Here is a 19009-nt window from a genome sequence, read left to right on the forward strand (position 1 = left end):
ACTTAAATAAAATGCACCATTATGTACATATGTTGAACTTCTTTCGCACCGTACGTAGCCAACCGTGAAAATCGGAGGTGCATTGAAAACGTGCAGTTATATTCGAAATACGAACTGATTAGAACATTAGACCAACATTTAGCCCATTTAGTACCGTGTACTGAAGTCAAAGGAACTTGCGGCTCAAGCAATAAAACAGCGTTTGTCTCTCTTGATGACCTCATAACCAGTGATATACATTCCACATTTTCATGACAAAGGACAGTCTCTCTATGCAATGTATGTATGTTGGGCTTCTTTTGAACCGTATGTAGCCAACAGAGGTGTGGGATGATATTTGTTGGCCTCCAAGAAAGTAGCAGTCAATTTATTGACCTTAGAAGGCATATAACTGGAGGCAGCCCCTAACCCAGATTTAATCCCACTTTCTTCCAATTGTGTTGCGGTCTAACGACAACACCACCCAGTTGGATTACAACAAACCATTTGACCTATTTATAGTAATCCTTCAAATTCATACAATGTATACCATCCCACCTTGTAAGATGATTCTAAAATAACAATTATAACCCAATGTGATAACATTAACCATAAGGTATGTTTTGTGTTTTTCCATGATTTTATTCTGGTTGTTCTATCGTCTCAAATCAGTGATGAATAATTAATTTCAAATACTCGCAGTAAAATATTCAATACAACTTCAAATATGCATGTGATATTTCTCTTTAAAAGGCTAAACTGCCTCAGATTAAAACTAACATTATGATGTGACCAACCAACATGATGCAAACGCAATGAACAGTAGCAAATAGCATAACGTTTGAAGATGCCTGAGGTACTCACGAGTTCATAACTTATGTCAGTGGAACATGGGGCCCACTTTAACACCGAATGGCATTTCTAAAGAATGCACGATATGTTGCAGAGCTGATGTGAATTTCATTGCTGTATCATCACTCTGATATCGCTATGAGCAGCACCTGCCATTGGGAATTCAGAAAACTGAAGGGGAATTCCATGGAACCCACAAAGAAGAGTCTAGTCATAATAAAGGGCATTGAGCCCCTTTAATATCATGTTTATGTATGAGCAACAGACCAGCAGTCCCGCAAAGGGACTCTAGTATCTCTATAATCAGCAGACCCTATGTAATGTGAGTTTAAAATCAACTGTCGCTATGGCACTATGGCCATTAGTGACCATCCAAAATTAGACACAGGGAATTGCCTAATGTGGAAAGAAAATGTGGTTTGGCCAATGGAAGACATGTAGTAATTATATTTCAATGAACATAAAATAATAATGAAGTGAAATAATAAAGGCTGAAAAAATAACTTCTGCTTCCAAAACGAGGGCATCATCATTCGTTTGCAGATTTAAGGCTTCCTTGAAATCTTCTGATGCAAAGTTTTGACATATTTTCCACTTAGTTAAGATGCTTTAACCATTTAAATAAAGATTGTTAGATCCATCAATTCTGTGTTTTACACTTTTTAATCACATATTATACATCATTCACATTTGTGTGGCATACAGGACAAATTACAGCTTAAATAAAAAGGCTCAGCTTTGTGTAACTTTCAAAAATTTATTTCAAACTCTATTTGAACATTTGTGCTCTTAAGCCCTGTGGAATGATTGAAGTGATATTGGAATGACACCCACATTGTTTAAATACTCTCTCTCTCTGTATCTTGCACGTCAGTCTATACAAAACACAATGCACACAATTGCCATTATGTGCTGAAGTAGTGAGAAAATAGAATTCATCACCACTTTCCTTTTCCAATTAAAATGCACTTTACAGTGCAATTCAATTATCTGTTCCGTCCAGTTTTTACTTTATACTTTCTGAGCAAATGTATTGTCCTACAAACATTGATGCCACCACAGGATGTTGAATAAGTAAAACTCCACTTGCAGAACCACAATAAGGATGAACAACGTTCAGAATCTGACAGATCTTTTTGCAAATTTGATACATTTACGACGCAAAATGAAAACAACGTTATATTATTTATTCTCACTTATTTAAATTATAATCTACAGCATTATCCATTTAGTAACTCATATAGTAGTAGCCTTTTTAGTTTCACATGACAGGTCTTGATATTTACAGAAATGTTTCACAATCTGTTTTGGTGAACCTTGAACACGTCAATGGGGGTTTCAGTGGAGAGAAAGGACATTTCAGCGCAACCTACACTATCTTGATCATCCAACCATTGGGGCCATAATTAATTTAATTTAAATGTAAAGCAACTCTCAAATATTGCAATGGCCCTACACCACGTGATGGGAAGATGGGGCATTGTGAGACATTCTGGGCTTCGTGGCTATGCTCCTCTGGCCTGAAACTAAATGCCTGACTTCAGTAGGAATTCACTCTTTCCTTCGTTTCTCTACCCATACGCTGTTACAGTCAGTATCTCCAGCCTCTTAACAATAACATTGCATTCATGGTGCACATTGATAGAATGTGTTTAAAAAAACTTAAAACTTAAACACAGCTTCGGTATGGCTAAAAGTGACCATTTAATTACATTAATTATCACACAGTAAATGCATTCGTAAAGAAAATCTACAAATTAACTTTGGTTATCACAAACAAGCTTTAAAAGTAAAAACAAATGCTCAAAATACAATTTTATTATTGGCAACATTTTATTTTCCATTCGATGAAAAATAGCATGCCTCGATATTCATGTATTAACCATGAATAAAACTATCCGAATCTCTATTAAGACTGGAGGAATCCGATGGGCTATGAAGATATTTTTCACATATGTATGGCCATGGTGAAAGGTTGTTCTGTTTGGTGGAATGGTAGTATTACAAGTGTAATAAACGACTGGACCACGATGTCTGGCTCAATGTCCTTTATTATTCGGTTCGTGCTGTACACCCACACGGCTGTCTTTACTCTGTAGCTTCTCCACGGTGCTGACTCCAATGTCGGCCCGATCCACAACAGCAGCTCCGCTGCTGTTTCTCTCACACAGCCCCCCTTGGCTGTACTCTCTGCTGCTCTTCTCCCTCCGCAGCTCTCACAGCTTCTTGCTCTCTCTCTCTCTCTCCGCAGCTCCTCCTGGCAGCCACACCGCTGCCTCTAACAAGCAGCCCCCTCTCTCTCTCTCTCCGCAGCTCCTCCTGGCAGCCACACCGCTGCCTCTAACACGCAGCCCTCCTGGCTGTCTCCTCCCCAGCTGCACAACACTCCGCAGCTTCCTCTTATCTTCGGGGTTGGCTCCCGATCGCCGTCGGCGCCCCCCCTCTCCACACTTGCCCGCGTGGCCTCACTCTTTTCCGCTCACACCCCGACTACCTTCCCCTTCCGGTTTACCCGCTTAAAGCCCCGAACCTTACCCCCACGTCACATGACTCCACCCCCCGTGACGTCACCTCCGGAAGGTCGCTTACGCCCGCATTACACCACCCTCCCCCGTAGAAAAATCCCAGCCGACCTCGGCTGACCAATAGCAAATCGTAATGCGGCGAACCGAGCTTCCCCCCCTAAAGGACACTAAGCATATAATGTAACAGCAAGAACAACAACAACGCAATCAACATCAACGATCGTACAAAAGCATGCAATAAATACAACTGTAAGAAAAAAAATAACAAGACAGCAACAATCAACGAAACGTAAGCGATTTGGAACGTGTGCGGGTCGCCGGCCCGTCCCGGACGGTCGGCGGCCCACTCGCAGAACGGGAACGCGATGAAAGTCGAGGAACGACAGGGGGTAATCCCCCTGTCGCAGCTGGAAGTCCACCGACGTCCCGTGTCCCTAAAGAGTTAGTCTTGGGCTTGTCCTGTGACCGTGCCCGCAGCTGGGTCGGAAGGGCTGCAGGGCTCGAAGGTCCCGCAGACCTGGCAGGCGTCCTCCGAGCAGGGCCCCTCGTCCCCCGCAATGTCACGGCCGGCCTGTCTGGAACAGGTACGACAGGCGCTCCAGCGAGATCAATGGACGCAGGCAGGGGAGAGTCAGCAGCAACAGACCCCGGCAAGGCAACATTGGGGGATGACGCATCATGTAAGGGAGCAACATATGGTTTCAAGCGCGACGTATGCACAACCCAGCGACGAGACCCAATCTGGACGCGTGCTGTCTGTGGGTTGGGAACCGCAATGAGGCGTACGGGACCATGCCAGGGTTTGTGCAATTTCGGCGAGGTCCCCGGACGTACCTGTGGACAATGAAGCCAGGCTAGGTCCCCAACCTTCCAAGGGCACTCCCCCACAGACCGTCGCGCATATCGCTCGTTCCGGGCCTGGGCTTTGGCCGTAGCCACGCGGGCATTCTCCCGCGCCTCCGTGACTCGGCGAACCGTGTCCTGAATGTATTCAGGAAGTGGTTTACGAGGTCCCTTCACCCCAGTTCCCAATTGCACATCCACCGGCGGCACGTTTTCCCGACCATACATAAGGTAAAACGGCGAATATCCTGTAGCCGCATGAGGCGTCATCCTGTACGCCGAAAGCACCCCGGGGATGTGCAGATCCCAATCTGATTGTTGTTCACCCACGGTATGGCAAAGCATGGCAGACAACGTCCTGTTCAGCCGTTCAACCATACCATCCGTCTGCGGATGGTATGGGGATGTCCGTACTTTCTTAGTCCCAAGGCCCGCGCACACTTCCGCCAATAATTTAGAAGAGAAATTCCTGCCCTGGTCCGTGAGGAGTCTCTCAGGCGCCCCCTTATCCATAATATACCCAAACAAAAAGGCGTCGGTAATGGCCGCGGCCGACTGATCGGGCAACGGCCAGGCCATCGGCCAACGGGAGAGGTACTCAACCCCTACCAGCAAATATTTATTACCCCTCGCCGATGGTGGAAAAGGTCCCAATATGTCCAGTGCCACCAATTCATTGACTCGAGACACCTGAATCGACTGGAGAGGCGGCACGTAAGGATGTTTCGGCGGCTTACGTTGTGCACACGCAGGGCACGCGCGCACGTGCCCTACGACATCTGTCGCCATGCCGTGCCAAAAATAATGACGTTGCAACGTCAACAAGGTCTTCTGCACCCCTAAATGTAAGAGAGTGTCACAATGGAGGGTTCTAATCAACTCGAACCGCAAGGACGTTGGTACCACCAGGCGCCAACGTTCCTGGAACCCCTCCCGCCACATAAGCAGACCATCTCGGAGAGCGGTTTGCGGCCCCACAGCCGTACTCGGACTCCCATCGTCCTTAGCAGACCGCTTCCGCAAGGACACCAATGACTCATCCATCATCTGTTCCCGGATCCAGACAGACCGCGGCAGATTCAAAACCCCGTCAGCCGGTCCCGGTTCCATCGGAGTGTCCGACTTCTCGACGGCCAACGTGAGCGGCTGAGGGGGGTTTGGAATCGGCGAACACCTATGCGTCCCCGACTCACATTTACAAGGGGCGCGCCGCGGTAATCTGGAAAGTGCGTCAGCGTTCGCATGGCGCACTCCCTTCCGATGTTGAATTTGGAAGGAAAATTCCTGTAGCGTGTCCAACCAACGTGCCAACTGTCCGGATGGCTGGTCAATTTTAAGGGCATATTGCAAGGCCGCATGATCCGTACGCACAATAAAAGAACGACCGTAGAGGTATGGTCGAAATTGCCGTAGGAAAAAAACAACCGCCAATAGTTCTCTGCGAGTGACACAGTAGCGGGTTTCCGCAGGAGACAAGACTCGGCTACCATACGCCACGACACGCTCTACACCCCCTTTAGACTGTGATAACACCGCCCCAATACCTGTGTCACTCGCGTCCGTATCAAGAATGAATGGGTGATCGAAATCGGGATAATCCAATGTTGGGGCCGTGGCCAATAGATCACGCAGACTCCGAAAGGCCGCCTCCTCCGGCTGTCCCCAAACAAACTTCCGTCCTTTACCCGTAAGGAGATGCAAAGGCCTCGCAATCGTCGCAAAACCCGGCACGAATCTTCGGTAATACGAGGCAAATCCCAAAAACCGCCGAACATCCCCCACGGTGGCCGGAGTCGGCCAATCCCGGACGCACGCCGTCTTTTCCGGATCCGTGGACACTCCCTCAGCGCTCACAATGTGCCCCAAATAGCGGACGGACCGTTGCAGTAGGTGACATTTCTTTGGTTTGAATTTCAATTTGGCAGAACGCATCCTCGTGAACACTGTCTCCAGCCGCGTCAAATGTTCATCGAATGTGCGGCTGAAGACAATGATATCGTCCAAATATATAAGACATGTCTCCCACTGCAACCCCGTCAAAACGAGCTCCATCAATCTTTGAAATGTAGCAGGGGCCGCATTCAATCCCATCGGGAGACAGTTGAATTGAAATAACCCCTGCGGCGTACGGAATGCGGTTTTCTCCCGTGAGGACTCGTCAAGGGGAAGCTGCCAAAATCCCGAAGAGAGGTCCAGTGTGGAAAAGAACTTAGCCCCCGACAATGCGTCGAGGGAGTCATCCATACGCGGCAGGGGGTACGCATCTGCCACCGATATCTTATTCAATTTGCGGAAATCAACACAAAATCGCAATTTGCCATCCTTCTTCTTAACCAAGACGACTGGAGCGCCCCATGGGCTGTTAGATGGCGATATAATGTCCGCAGCCAACATGTCTTCCACTGCCCCCCGTACGTGTTCTCGCTCCGCAGGACTCATCCGATGCGAATTTAATCGAATAGGGGCAGCATCGCCCGTCTCAATGTGATGGTAAAGCAAGGAAGTGCGGCCCAAATCCAAATCATCGGAGCTGAACACGTCGGAATATGTCAACAACAATTTACGCAGCGCACCACGTTGCTCCATGGACAGGGAAGAATTTTCGTCACATAATTGAGCAACCCAACGATCATCCGAACTCCTTGGCTCGGAAACCCCAGCAACAACTCCCCGGCTATGTGGACAATCATGGGTCGCAAACGCCGTAGTGGCATGTGCCACAACCGTACCGGCCGGGACACGGACGTTTTCTCCCCCCGCATTAAGCACCTGTAAAAACGGTAATTGATCCGGCCGGACGATGGTCTGTGCCCCCACTAACGCCAACCCGGTTGTTATCGTGGCGGACGGTGACAACAAGACCCCTACTGCTCCTAGCCGATCAGGCAGGGGCTTCCGATACCGCAAGGGTATAAGCATCTGTGTACCAGGTGGGATGTCCACAGATGCGACGGACAGCGCCTGCACTTGTACGGCCGAAGCAGGTCGCCCCCAGGGCGACGGCAGAAACGAGATTTGACGGCCCCCCGGCAGTTCAATACAATTCTCATTGATTTTGATCAAAATGGGCATCTTAGCCAAAAAATCGGTGCCTAACAAACAAGGAACCGCCAAAGATCTCGATATCAACACAACACCCGAGGCCGACACATCCCCAATAGATATCTTAGCATCCACCTGACCCACGATACCCATGCTACCCCCGTTCGCAGCGACGCACGACCCATAAACCGGACGCACAGCCCGCGACGGAATGCCCAACAGATGGAAAATGACATCCGATATAATAGTCGCAGACGCGCCCGAGTCGACCAAAATGCGCACGTCCACACCTTGTATGGACCCCGGTACAGTGGACGAACCCGTAGCAGCCGCGACAACTCTCCGTGCCAATTTGCGCCACTGCGTAACTGAATGACAAGGCCCCGTCGATGGCCTTTCTTAACAACAACAATAGGATCGCGCAACACAGGTGGTGGGTGAGGTGGAAAGCCTTGCCGAGTGTCTGGTGCGTGCCGACATGCCTGTTTCGGAGGATCTTTAGCCGACTTGACCGGTGCCGAGGCCTCCTGCTGCGGCGGAGCCGGGAAGCGGGCCCAGCAGTCTCTGGCGTAGTGGCCCCTACGCCCGCAGCGGAAACATTCGGCCTCGTTGCGCCGAAGCGCAGGCCTCGCCTCCTGACGGCCCCGTTCTGGTAGCACCGCGCGCGGTCTCGGCCCGCCGCGTCCCGTCCATGGAGCGGAGGCGGCCGTCAGTTGTTGAGGGCCCCGGTCATCCGGAACATAGACGGCCTGCGCAGGGTTCCACCCCAGCGCCTCCTCTTCTTTGACGGGCTCCCCCGTCCACGCCGTCACTTGTTTCCAGCGACGGAGGTTGAATTGCGCATCGAGACACTTAGCAGCCATCCGGGAAGTTAGCTTCTCATGCCCACACACAGGCATGGGGATCCCTAGATCCCGAGACAGCTCCAACATTTTCCCTAATATGAGAGGCTCCAGCAGGTCCTGTGGCGTCTCAGGATAAGCTGCCATGGCCAGCTCCAGCACCGCACCCCTGAACGCCACGGGCGACTCCTCTGGTGCTCGTTGTCGTTGAGCGAATCGCCGATGCGCATCATCTGGTGGCTCATAAGCATCGGCCATTTCTTGAAAAACACCACATAAAGTTGCCTTCTTATCGGTCGCTATGGAACGGAAGAATCGGACAGATTCGTCGTCCAGGAGAGTCGGCAACACCTCCAAAGCCTCCGCATCGGTCCATCTTGCTGTGCGTACCGCCGCCAAGAAGCGGCAGGCGAACGCGCTCCAGTCCCCACCGACGGAAAATTCTTTAACTGTTGTAAGGTGGCGACTCCGACTCCTCTTCCCGCCGTCTTCCAATGGTGGTGGTTGTGATGGCAAATTCAAAATGGCGTCGGCCCGCGGCGTGGCCAAGATGGCGGTTTGGCGCCACGGAGCGCGCAAAATGGCGGCCTCTTGCCGCGTGGGCAATGGCGGCGGCAGGACAGGCAACGTGGCGGCCCGCGGAGCACCACTTGCATCATCCATCGTCCCTGGCGCGACGAGATGGCATAGATGCGCCAGGACGTCCTTAAGTGCCTCCAGTTGTACCGCCATCGCTTGCCATCGTTGATCCGCGTCTGATGATGTCGACGGACCCGCCACCGCGCCAACATCCTCCACTCCCGTTCCCGTGGTCTCCTCAGCCGGGCTCTCCTCCACCACCCCAACAGGATCCGCGGTTGGAGGGAGTTCGTCGTCGTCGGACGAAGAAGCCGATGCAGGCGCCGGATTAACTTTCTTCCTCACTTGTTTCGACATGCCGTTGCACTTCCGACACCAGTGTAATAAACGACTGGACCACGATGTCTGGCTCAATGTCCTTTATTATTCGGTTCGTGCTGTACACCCACACGGCTGTCTTTACTCTGTAGCTTCTCCACGGTGCTGACTCCAATGTCGGCCCGATCCACAACAGCAGCTCCGCTGCTGTTTCTCTCACACAGCCCCCCTTGGCTGTACTCTCTGCTGCTCTTCTCCCTCCGCAGCTCTCACAGCTTCTTGCTCTCTCTCTCTCTCCGCAGCTCCTCCTGGCAGCCACACCGCTGCCTCTAACAAGCAGCCCCCTCTCTCTCTCTCTCCGCAGCTCCTCCTGGCAGCCACACCGCTGCCTCTAACACGCAGCCCTCCTGGCTGTCTCCTCCCCAGCTGCACACCACTCCGCAGCTTCCTCTTATCTTCGGGGTTGGCTCCCGATCGCCGTCGGCGCCCCCCCTCTCCACACTTGCCCGCGTGGCCTCACTCTTTTCCGCTCACACCCCGACTACCTTCCCCTTCCGGTTTACCCGCTTAAAGCCCCGAACCTTACCCCCACGTCACATGACTCCACCCCCCGTGACGTCACCTCCGGAAGGTCGCTTACGCCCGCATTACACAAGTATGCTCCGTCTGGATAATGACAGGCCAGCAGAGAGGCCTTGCTGAAATGGAATTAGGTGAGGCTGTGGTGCACTCTCAAATGTCGAAAAGAGTGTATGCCTCAAAAATGTCAATAATAGGTGAAATCTGAAAAATCTGTTTAATTTCGTGACTCTTCGGGCACCTTCTAGATTGTCACGCTGTCTATCTGAATCTGTATGTGTACCTAAATTGATTGAGATGTATCATGCCTTTCACCTCAAGCTCTGAAATGTCTTGCTAATACCAGTTTCTATCTTTTTGAATGTCTTTAGTGCACCCCGTCAAAATAATAGGATATTATATGTGTTCTCAGATGAATACAGAAATTCAAGTAAGCACTTAGAAAATTAGGTAAATTGCTCGTGGAAAAATAACCAAATTGATAAACATATCACAGGATATAATAAAAAAAAACTGAAATGTCTTGCCCATACCACAGCTGGTAGAAAATGCCCCCACTAGAAAGAGGTACTGAGAGCCCCTCTAGAAGATATTTTTGGTCTATCTTCGACCGAGGTCAGAGGTCTTGGAATCGGTGGGAAACATCCACACTTTACCCCACCAACATTATCCGGCTGCTTTCAACATTAACTGGCTGATCTTCTTGGTTCTTTCGGTAAAGTCACGTAGAAGGGAAGTAATACAATAATAAAAATAAAACATAATAAAATAATTCTCACGACGTTTCGGCCACAACGCAAGCAGCCGTCCTCAGGTGAAGAACAGGTCTGTCGAGAAGACAGAGTCTGAATGACAACCCCAGGCTTGGAGCGTCTTTTTAAGCTGGGTTGGAGGGGGGGAAGAGTGCCTTGACAAAATAATTTGCATATCAAGAGGAATTTAGCATATATATAAGCTGGGTTGGAGGTGGAAGAAGAGCACCTTGACAAAATAATTTGCATATCAAGATGAATTTAGCATATTTATGGGAAATGCGTAGGAGGTGGGCTGGGGGTTTCAAAGTCATATTATGCCCATGCATTATGCAGGATTAGCAGCATCAAAGGGAGGGGGTAGGGGGTAGCATTAACAAAGGGAGGGAATGTTAATAGTATGTAGAAGCAGGAGACCCGCAGCGGAGCAAATAATGCAATCTTAGGTAAGCGGTGGTTCTCCATCCTGGCGATGTGCCCTGCCCAACGAAGCTGTGTCTTGAGGACCATGGCCTCGATGCTGATGACCTTCGCTGACTTGAGGACTTCAGTGTTGGCGACGAAGTCACTCCAGTGAATATTGAAGATTGTGCGGAGGCAGCGCTGATGGAAACGCTCGAGGAGACTCAGGTGACGACGGTACGTGACCCAGGACTCAGCGCCATACAGGAGAGTGGTCAGCACAACAGCTTTGTAGACGTTGACCTTTGTGGCTCTTTTAAGGTTTTTGTTGTTCCAGACACGTTTGTATAGTCTGCCAAATGCACTGTTTGCCTTGGCCAGCCTGTTGTCGACTTCGTTGTCGATCTTGGTGTCAGACGAGATCACGCACCCCAAGTAGCTGAACTGGTGGACAGCTTTCAGTTCTGTTTGTTGAATGAAGATGCTTGGTGGATGGTGCTCCTCATGGGGTGCGGACTGATGAAGAACTTCAGTCTTCCTCAGGCTGACTTCAAGGCCGAAGATCTGAGCTGTTTTCGCGAAACAGGACGTAATTCGCTGCATAGCTGCCTCTGTGTGAGCAAGGAGGGCGGCATCGTCAGCAAAAAGCAGCTCCCTGATCAGTTGCTCCATGGTCTTTGTGTGGGCCTGCAAACGCCTCAGGTTGAACACGCTCCCGTCGAGACGAAAACGGATGTATATGCCATCAGCGTCGTCGAGGTCCTCTGTGACCTGCTGGAGCATCATGCTGAACAAAATGGTGAACAGCGTGGGAGCAAGAACACAGCCCTGTTTCACGCCATTTGCAATAGGGAAGGGCTGCGAGAGATTGTTGCTATGTCTGACTTGTCCAAGCTGGTCTTCATGAAGCTGGACAATCATGGTGAGGAACTTCGGTGGGCAACCTAGCTTGTCCAGTATTTTCCAAAGTCCCTGCCTGCTGACGGTGTCAAACGCTTTTGTCAGGTCCACAAAGGTGACGTACAGCGCTTTGTTTTGCTCCCGGCACTTTTCCTGAATCTGCCTCAGGACAAACACCATGTCTGTGGTTCCCCGGTTGGCTCTAAAGCCACACTGGGTCTCTGGAAGGTGATCTTCAGCTATTGCGGGTACCAGTCTATTCAGCAGTACTCTTGCGAGGATTTTGCCGGCGACGGACAGAAGTGTTATGCCACGATAATTGGAACAGTCTGATTTCTCCCCTTTGTTCTTGTACAGGGTGATGATGACTGCATCTTTGAGATCTTGAGGGAGTTTACCCTGCTCCCAGCAACAGACGAAGAATTCATGGAGTTTGGTGTGCAGTGCTGGGCCTCCGTTTTTCCATACTTCAGGAGGGATGCCATCAACTCCTGCAGCTTTACCACTCTTCAGCTGTTGAACGGCTTCTTCAGTCTCTTGTAATGTTGGTGCCACATCCAGTTCGGTTTTCACTGGTTGTTGTGGGATGCGGTCAATCGCTGGTTCTTGGACTGAGCGGCTAGCATTTGTAGTGGTGGTATTGACGTGCGCCGACTGTGACAGTGATAGATCACGGGGCGGCGCGGGGTGCGGGGTTGGGCACGCGTTGTGGGCGTGGTGTGGACGCGCGCGCCGGGAGTGACAGATGACGGTGCAGCGCGGCGTGGCGCCCGGCGATTGGTCGAGTGAGTGGGTGCTCGCAGCGACGTCGGCAGGTGGGGTATAAAGGGGGACGCGCGAGAGCACTCGGGGAGAGCTACCCAGTTGAAGACCCGAAGACGGAGCTGAAGACCTAGTGAAGCCGAGTAGCTCAGTGGCGTTAGTCGCCGAGTAGCTAAGTGGATGTTGGTCATCCGAGTAGCTCAGTGGCGTTAGTCGCCGAGTAGCTAAGTGGATGTTGGTCATCCGAGTAGCTCAGTAGGTGTTAGTCACCTGTAACCAAGTTTGATAAAATAAAGAGTGTGTTACCCGTGAAGTCGTCTCCCGCCGAGTTACTACACTACAACTGGCGTCAGAAGTAAACCTGTCTTCAAGAAGTATGGACACAAGGAAGACTACCCGTACCCACGAGCGAGGTCGGGATGACGACGGCGTACCGGGGACACCGACCTCGGTAGTAGAGGACGAGGAGTTGCCGCCGATGCAGCACTTCGCGGTGATGGCCGACGCTCCGCTTGCCTCCGACACCAGCCTCCAGGACGCGCACTCCCGGTTGGCGGAGTTGCTGCTCGCCGCCGCTGCAATCTTGGCCGAGATTTCCGTTCCAGCGGGCGGGAAAACGGCTGCGGGGTTGGAGGAAGGAGCGAGGCTGGCGGGATCCCGCCAAACGGCGCTTCGCGCCGAAAGTCTGGAAGTTCCCGCCGTTTTTGAGGGGCCGCCATTGATTGGCGGGAAAGACGGACGCCACGTGGCCGGACACCTCCGCGCAGCGCAGCCCACGTCATCAGCGCGCGCCGGAGCCCTCCATTTTGCGCCTGACAACCGAGCCGACATATTACACAACTCCAGCGGAGCGCGGGAAAATCTCTCCGACGTCGACGACGATCGGGTCCTCCAGCAAAGATTGCCCGCGCTGTCGGCGTTCAAGGCGGATGGGGGCGACTGGGGAGCCTTCCAACGAAGGTTCCTCGCTCATCAGGAGATGTCGGAGTGGTCCGACACCACTGCCCTGCGTGCGTTGCCAGCGATGCTTGACAACGACGCGCTTGCAGCCTTCACATCTGCTGCAAGGTCGTCCCGCTCTACGCTCCAGGCCGCACTACACCTGATGGCGAAGGTGTTCGGGCCGCCCTCCACGTGTCGCCACCAGTTCTACGATCGGCGGAAGGTGGATGGGGAAACGACGCTAGCCTACCGCACGGCACTACTCGCCTTGGCGGACGCGGCTTTTCCCCGCATGGATAAGGAGGGGAAGGACGCCATGGTGACGGAGCAGCTGCTGGTGTTGGCCCACGAGTTGGGGGTCCCCATCAACGTGGCAGACGAGATGGAGATCTGCTCCCTGGCGATCGCCACGAGCATTCACGCGTACGAGGTCCTCAAACGCAGGCCGGGGGTCGTCTGCAAATGGCCGGGGAATGCGGCACTGGCCGCCACGATCGCCGAACCTCAGCCAGCTGCGGTGCAGGAGCGGGGCTTCGCTGCATCGTGTCCGGGGGAGTGGAGAACGGGAGGTCGTTCGCCCGCACGTTCGCCCCGCAAGCTGGAGCAACCGAAACCTACGACGTCCGTCGTCTGCTACAACTGCGGCCTTCGGGGTCACGTCGCAGCCGGGTGCCGGGCCCCGCGTCCGCGCGCTGCAGGACCACGTCGGGACGACGACCAGGGCCACAAGTCATCCCAACAAAACCCGGCAAGTCGCGGCACCTCACACGTTCGGTCCACAAACACGGCACATTCGGGTCGCCGCTTCGCGGTGGGGGGTTCGCGGCTGGGTGCCGGGGGTTCAATTCGGCGAGGGGGGTCCGTACGCGGCCCGCAAGCAGTCGAGTGGTCCGAATTGGCTCACAGGATCGTGGCTGCGTCGGCCGGGTCGTCCGTGGTAACGGGGTTCATTGACGGGGTTGAGGTCCGGGTGCTTGTTGACACGGGTGCGTCGGCCACCATCATCTCGGACCTTATTTATAACATTCTTCCCGTCCAAAGTAGACCCCTTCTGCCGGTAGACGTGCCATTTTATGCGGCGAATGGGGGATCCCTGGGGATCATCGGCCAGATTCGGGCGACTATTTGCATTGGTGACATTAAATTAGCGGGCCCTATTTTTGTATCATCATCGCTGGCCGTTCCCTGTTTGCTAGGTACGGACTTTTTGTCAAAAATGCCCATCAAAATTCTTATAGATCAGGCCTGCATAGAGCTTCCGTCAGGTCGGCGGGTTGCCTTCTTGTCGAGCCCTACCAAAGTGCGCACGGTTTGTGCGACGGTGCAGGCGCTGGCGACTCACACTGTACGGGTGCCCCCGGGATCGCAAATGTTAGTACCCCTTCGGTTCAGGAAGCCACTCGAGGTGGGTGCGGAGGCACAGGGGGTGCTGTTGGGGCCGTCAAACAGAGCCAGTAAGGGCCTCGACTTAGCGGTTGCTCAAACCATGGTGAGAGGGGACAGTGAGCCGTTCGTAATGGTCCTGAATACGGGGTCGCGGCCGGCCGTAATTGCGCAGGGAATGGTGCTGGCTCACGCCGCGCCGCTACCCGTTGAGGAACGGCTCGTGGCTCAAGCAGATTTCACTGTCAAGTCGCATCCTCTGAGTGATGAGGGGACTGAGTGGTTGGACTCGCTGTGTGCGGGTTCAGATAACTTGTCCGGGGTGCAATTGGGAGCATTGAGGGGTTTGCTCATCGAGTTTGCTGACGTGTTCAGCAAACATAAGTACGATATCGGCTGCACTGACCTGTTGCGCCACCACATAGCTACAGGGGACGCGGCCCCTATTCGTCAGAATCCCTTCCGGCTCAGCCCGGCCGAGAAGGAACATGTGCAATCGGCGGTTAATGATATGTTGGCGGCAGATATCATTTCGCCCTCTTCTAGTCCGTGGGGTGCTCCTATTGTCCTAGTAAAGAAACAGGACGGGTCCTTGCGGTTTTGTGTCGATTTCCGCCGCTTAAACAAAATCTCGATGGCGGATGCGTATCCGCTCCCCAGGATGGATGAGTCGCTGGATGCCTTGGCGGGAGCGCAGTTTTTTTCCACACTCGATCTGCTTTCTGGATTTTGGCAATTGCCACTCGATAACGAGTCTAAACCTAAAACTGCTTTCCGAACACCTGGGGGCCTATTTGAATTCAACCGTTTGCCCATGGGCTTACATTCCGCTCCCGCCACGTTCCAGAGACTCATGGAATTGGTTTTGTCGGGGCTCCAATGGGATACCTGTTTGATTTATCTTGACGATATTATCGTCTTTAGTCGGACTTTCGAGGAGCACCTCCAGCGGCTGAGAGCGGTGTTCCTCAGGATGCGTTCCGCTAAGCTTAAATTTAAACCGGCTAAATGTTTTCTGCTTCGGGAATCGGTCAGGTATTTGGGCCATATCGTGAGTCGTTCAGGGATCTCGACGGACCCTGCTAAGACGCATTGTGTCAGCTCATGGTCAACGCCAACCTCGGTCGCGGAGGTTCGTAGTTTCATTGGTTTTGCCTCCTATTACCGTCGTTTTGTCAAGCAATTTGCCACCATAGCCAAGCCCCTGCACGCTTTGACGGCTAAGGGGGTGAGGTTTCGCTGGGGGGCGGAAGAGGAGGCTGCGTTCTGCTCCCTCCGTGACGCTTTGGTGCAGGCTCCCCCCTTGTGTTACCCCGATTTCACACAACCGTTTTTGCTTGACACGGACGCCAGCAATACGGGTATCGGGGGGGTGCTCTCACAGGTGGTCGGGGGGGTTGAACGGGTGGTCGCCTACGGTAGTAGGGTTCTTTCCCCCGCAGAACAACGCTATTGCGTAACTCGTCGTGAATTGTTAGCCATTGTGTTTTTTACACAGCAATTCAGGCCATATCTTTACGGCCGTCATTTTACGGTCCGGACGGACCATGCGGCTCTACAATACGCTATGCGCGTGGCACAGCCATCGGGCCAATTGTCCCGATGGTTGGAGGTCCTTCAAGACTACCAATTCACGACGATTTACCGCAAGGGGTTGCGGCACTCAAACGCGGACGCCTTGTCGCGGTTGCCGCCGTGCACGGACTGCACATGTTTGTTGGGATCAGCGCGGTGCAAACCCCCGGTTGCCGGCACCCCGGGAGTTGCGCTCGCCGCCACTGACACCCCGGGAGAGGACGCCCCCACGGGGAGGGATTCGCTGTTGTCGTTGCCCCTCATTGAGTGGGGCCGCCTCCAGATGTCCGACAGCTCCCTACTTACGCTGCGTCGGAAAGTTGGCGCTCCCGAAGAAGGGGAGGCGCGGGTCGGTTCCTGGGTGTGCAGACAGGGCCTTTTGATGAGGTGGGACAACATGTCCCGGCGTCACGTGCTCGTTGTGCCTGTTGCTATGCGGGGTAGGGTTGTTTTGGCAGCTCATGAACGGCTCATGCATCTGGGTTTTCACAAAACGCTCGCCCTAATCCAGCGAGACTATTATTGGCCGGGGATGGGTAACGACGTGGCGAATATTCTTAAGGGATGCGTAGGGTGCGCCAAAAGGAAACCGCCACCATTTGCAGCTAATCCACCGCTGCAATCCATTCAGGTTTCGCGTATAAACGAATTGGTAGCGTTGGACATTTTGGGGCCCTTTCCGGTTACACCAAGGGGAAATAGGTTCCTGCTGGTTGGCGTGGAATATTTCACCCGATGGCCTATGGCATGGCCGCTCGCCAACCAGTCGGCTGCGGCGGTGGCGGACGCCTTTGTCCAGGGTTATGTGTTGGACAAGGGCGCCCCCGAACGCTTGCTGACGGATCAAGGGCAGAATTTTTCGAGCGTTTTGTTGCGCGAGGTGTGCGACCTGTTGGGTACAAAGAAAGTGCGTACTTCCCCCTACCACCCGCAGACTGACGGGATGGTTGAGCGTCTGAACAGGACGATTACGTCTATGTTGTGCCAACAGGTCTGCGACGATCAGGTTGATTGGGACTTACAGGTGCCGGGGGTACTTGCGGCCTATCGAATGGCCCCTCATGCGGCGACGGGGTTTTCCCCATTTTTTCTTATGTATGGGCGGGAGGCCGATCCGGCCATGGACGTCCAACTGGGGATTTCCCAGCCACATGCAAAATCTAAATTGGCAGACCACATCAAATTTAATATCGCCAAATTGACTGAAGCGCGGGAGGCGGCAAGGTTGAATTCGCGGTCGCGGCAAATTGCAAACGAGAAATTGCATGAGCGGAGGGTGCATACGCATGATTGGAAACCAGGCGATAAGGCCTGGCTGCATTGTCCACATGCACCGTTGGCTACGTCCCCCAAGTTGTTGAGACCTTGGAGGGGACCGGTGGAAATTGTGCGGGTTGCACGACCCCAGAGTATACAGATAAAATGGGGGAAACGCCGTTGGTATGTGCACCCCTCCCGACTGAAGCCCTATGCGGCACCGTGTGACCCCGTTCTGTGCCGTAACGACCGGGCGTGTGATGTGACCGTCGACTCGGGGAGGGAGGTGTCGCAGGCTGCTCCTCACGTGTTTCCACCTGACCCACCCCCAGGTGCCTCGGGCTTGACGGCTGCTGACCGTCGGGAGCCTGAACCCTGCGGCACGCACGGGTCCTCGGTGCCTGGCCGATGTCTTTCTGAACCGCCGGCACCACCGGACGTTCAACCGCGTCTGGTGCCGTACGACGGACCGGCAAGGCGGACTCGGGCTAGGGCTCGACAATTTTCATGAAGACGTTTTTTTCTCTATACCGAGCTCGCCCGGTGTTCCCCTCTGCCGGGGTATTGTCCCGTTGTAGGGACGCTCGGAAAGAGGGGGACACCGCACGAGTCGTGGAAAAAAAAAAACAAAAAAAAAATTTTTGTCTATTTATTTTCCTTTCTGCATACACATTGCTATTGTCACTCGCCGGTTTGTATATATTGTTCTATTGTCGCGGTGGCATTGGTTGATGGTTGCTGATGGTAGTGTTCGCGTCGTGTTGTGTTGTTACGTTAGTTGTTGTTCTTGTTGTGGTGTTGTGTTACGGGGCACACAGGGCGGTTTGTATATTTTTATAGCAGCCGGGTCGGCTGCGAGCTATGTGGTAGGGGGTGATGTAGTGGTGGTATTGACGTGCGCCGACTGTGACAGTGATAGATCACGGGGCGGCGCGGGGTGCGGGGTTGGGCACGCGTTGTGGGCGTGGTGTGGACGCGCGCGCCGGGAGTGACAGATGACGGTGCGGCGCGGCGTGGCGCCCGGCGATTGGTCGAGTGAGTGGGTGCTCGCATTGACGTCGGCAGGTGGGGTATAAAGGGGGACGCGCGAGAGCACTCGGGGAGAGTTACCCAGTTGAAGACCCGAAGACGGAGCTGAAGACCTAGTGAAGCCGAGTAGCTCAGTGGCGTTAGTCGCCGAGTAGCTAAGTGGATGTTGGTCATCCGAGTAGCTCAGTGGCGTTAGTCGCCGAGTAGCTAAGTGGATGTTGGTCATCCGAGTAGCTCAGTAGGTGTTAGTCACCTGTAACCAAGTTTGATAAAATAAAGAGTGTGTTACCCGTGAAGTCGTCTCCCGCCGAGTTACTACACTACACATTGAAGAGCGTGTAGAAGTGTTCAGACCAGCGGTTCAGGATTGAGTCCTTTTCAGTGAGCAGTTCTTTCCCGTCTGCACTCCGCAGGGGGCTCGGGATTTGGTACGAGGGGCCATATACCA

Source organism: Lampetra planeri, chromosome 1 (genome assembly GCF_965212315.1).
Source record: "Lampetra planeri chromosome 1, kcLamPlan1.2.h2, whole genome shotgun sequence".
NCBI classification, from domain to species: Eukaryota; Metazoa; Chordata; class Hyperoartia; order Petromyzontiformes; family Petromyzontidae; genus Lampetra; species Lampetra planeri.